Source organism: Heterocephalus glaber, unplaced genomic scaffold, assembly GCF_053883595.1.
Source record: "Heterocephalus glaber isolate CG9 unplaced genomic scaffold, H.glaber_assembly_v1.0 deba00001666, whole genome shotgun sequence".
NCBI classification, from domain to species: domain Eukaryota; kingdom Metazoa; phylum Chordata; class Mammalia; order Rodentia; family Bathyergidae; genus Heterocephalus; species Heterocephalus glaber.
In genome coordinates, this window is record NW_028258406.1 from 6,674,603 (window position 1) to 6,677,762 (window position 3,160).

A 3,160-nucleotide genomic window follows, 5' to 3' on the forward strand; every position below is an offset into this window, starting at 1 on the left:
AAAAATGTTCAACATCACTGGTCATTCGAGAGATGCAAGTGAAAACAACGCTGAGATTCCACTTCACTCCAAAAAGAATGGCTGCTATCATGAAATCAACAAATAATTGGCACATTTTAAAACTCATTTTGATATAACCACATAATAGAATACCATTTAAAATAACAAAATCTCTGTGCTTCCTGGCTGCTATGCTGTGAGAATCTTTGCTCCTCCTGGCCGTTACACAATTAAGTCTCTGTATTGGAACTAGATCACCATGTATTGAAAATTTTGAAATGATGAACCAAAATAATCCTCTTCTCTTTTAAGTTGTGGGTGTTGTGTATTGTGTTCCAGTGACTAGAAAATGACTAAGACAAATAGGAAAAACTGACTTAAGAAAGTGTAGAATGATCTGTGTGTGAAAACACAAGAGTAAAGGCTAGCAAATATCATGATTTACATAAATAACAAATAATTCACATCGAAGTCAGAATATCTTACTTTTCTGTTATATGATGGTCCTTTTGGCCATCTGAAAACGCCCTTGGATCCTCAGTGAGAATAGCACACTGAGGACAAAAGAAGGGCATAGTAGGGGTTAGGGACAAAATTTAGCCTCTTTTTATCTAGAATCCAGGCACTGAACACAACCATGTTGTAAAGAGAAAAAAAAGCACATCTGCAGGAATGAGGAAGGAACTGACAAGACAATTTTAAGCAACAGAGAAGTTGGAGAAATGGGCTCCTAAACAAAGAAAAGAATGAAGTAGTCTAGAAGCTCACCCTGGCTCCTTGGCTCCTGGGAAAGAGTCTGACACTGCAGATGCAATGTAAGTACACAGGGCCAGAAACTCCAGAGAGCAACAGCTGAATGGGAAAGCAGCATAGGTCCCAGGAGGAGCTCATGATTGCTGTGAACTGAAAAAACAGCATGGAGTTTAGCTTCCACACTGTAGGCAACAGCTTAAAGGGGATTCAGCCTGACACCCAACATATTGCCTGAGTACTTAATTAGGAGCCATTTAAGAAAGAGGTTGAATATTTAAGTCTGGGACTCACCACAACTTAAAATCAACTTCTCTTCAAGATTCTCAGAATAACCCTTCCACAGTAGCAGAGAGGTGGCCATGGGAGAAACTTGAAGACCTGTAGTGAGATAGACGAAGTTTTAAACTCAATCCAGGAAGGACACAGCCTCCACCGTCTGTGTTGAGGAGCCAGGCCAGGCTTGCTGCATGAATTACCAAATATTTCACATGGTCATTTAAGCTTCAAACCATTGAATACCCCATTTCTGGCCCTTAAACATGTTTATCAATTTATTTTTGATTTTCATAATTTTATCATTTGAATAATGTATTACTGAGATTCTCAGCCTTCCCATTGGTGGTACTAAATCACTGATAGCCACAAATTAAAAGAAGAAATGGTTACTTGGCTTATGGTTTCAGAGATTTTGAGTAAAAGGTTCAGAGATTTTGAGTAATGGTTAGCTGGTTCCAAGGAAGAAACATCACAGGAGAAGAATGTGGAGAAGCAAAGCTTCTCATATCATGGTGGAATTGTGAGCAGAGCAGTGAAGGGGAATAGTGCCACAGAGGAAAAGGGTAAGGGTAATACATAGTATCCAAGATCATGCCTCCATGACACACTTGTACACACCCAGACATGTGCTCTATTAATCTTCTGCTTCCTCTTGAAATAAGTAAAATTGAAATATAGTGATTAATGGTTACAACTAATGTTGTACAAAATGAATCACAATATGTAGCCTTTTGAGATTTTCTTTTTCATCAAGCAAAATGCCCTTGAGAGTCATCTAAATTGCTATACATACTAATAGTTGGTTCTTTTCTTATCCTATACATAGACTTACAGCATCTTATTTAAACATTCATCGACCAAAGAACTTCAAAGAAGTAATGATTTGCCTAATACAAATAAAGCTGCTATAAACATTTACTTTATGTTGCTGTCTAAATTTCAGTCACATGTTTCTATAATAAGATTTCATTGGAAAATACCTGAAGCCCTTAATATCTATTATCTATAATTGCTTGTATATTACAAATATGTCAATATAAAAGTTAAATAATTGCAATAGCTATTGCACCATTTGCAAATTTAAAATACTTATTAGTGATCCTTTAAGAATTTTGCTAAATCCTGAACAAAAGATTAAAATAAAAAGCATTCATAATTTAAACAACTTATTCAGGAATGATTCAAAATATACAAATCAATAAATATAATATCCTATGTTATCTGACCCAAGGACAAAAACCATATGATCATCTCAATAGAAGCAGAAAAAGCATTTGAGAAGGTCCAACACCCATTCATGATAAAATCCCTTAAAAAATTGGAATAGATGTTTTTTATCTTAGTCTGATAAAATTTATCTATAATAAAGATCCAACATCATACTAAATGGACAAAAAAATGCAGGTTTTTGCTCTAAAAGCAGGAACAAGACAAGGATATCCAGTGTCATTATTCCTATTCAATGTAATTCTAGAAATATTACCCAGAGCAATTAGAAAAGAGAAAAAAAATAAAAGGAATAAGGATAGGAAAGGGATAAAATACATAATCAGTATTGTATGATTATGGAGATGAGATGATACTCTACATAGAAGATCCCAAAAACTTCACCAAAAGACTTCTATATTTAATAACAAATTCTGTAGTGTAGCTGGATGCAAAGTCAATTCTCAGAAATCAATAGCCTTCCTGTAACAAACTCACTGAGAGAGAAATAAGGGAACCAACACCTTTCACAATAGCATCCCCCCAAAAAAAACCCCACAAAAACCTAGGAATCAATCTAATGAAGGAAGTGAAAGACTTCTATATTGAAAATTACAGTACTCTGAAAAAGGAGATTGAAGAGGATAACAGAAAATGGAAATATATCCCCTGTTCTTGGGTAGAAAGAAATGGTATAGTGAAAAATGACCATACTTCCAAAATTGCTTTACAGATTTAATGAAATTCCAATCAAAATTCCAACAGTATATCTCACAGAACTAGAGAAAACAATCCTAAAATTAATTTGGAAACAAAAGAGGCCGTCAATAGCAAAGGCAATCCTGAGCAGAAAAGCAAGGCAGAGGGCATCACAATCCCTGACTTGAAATTATACTACAAAGCTACTGTGGTAAAAAACTGGATA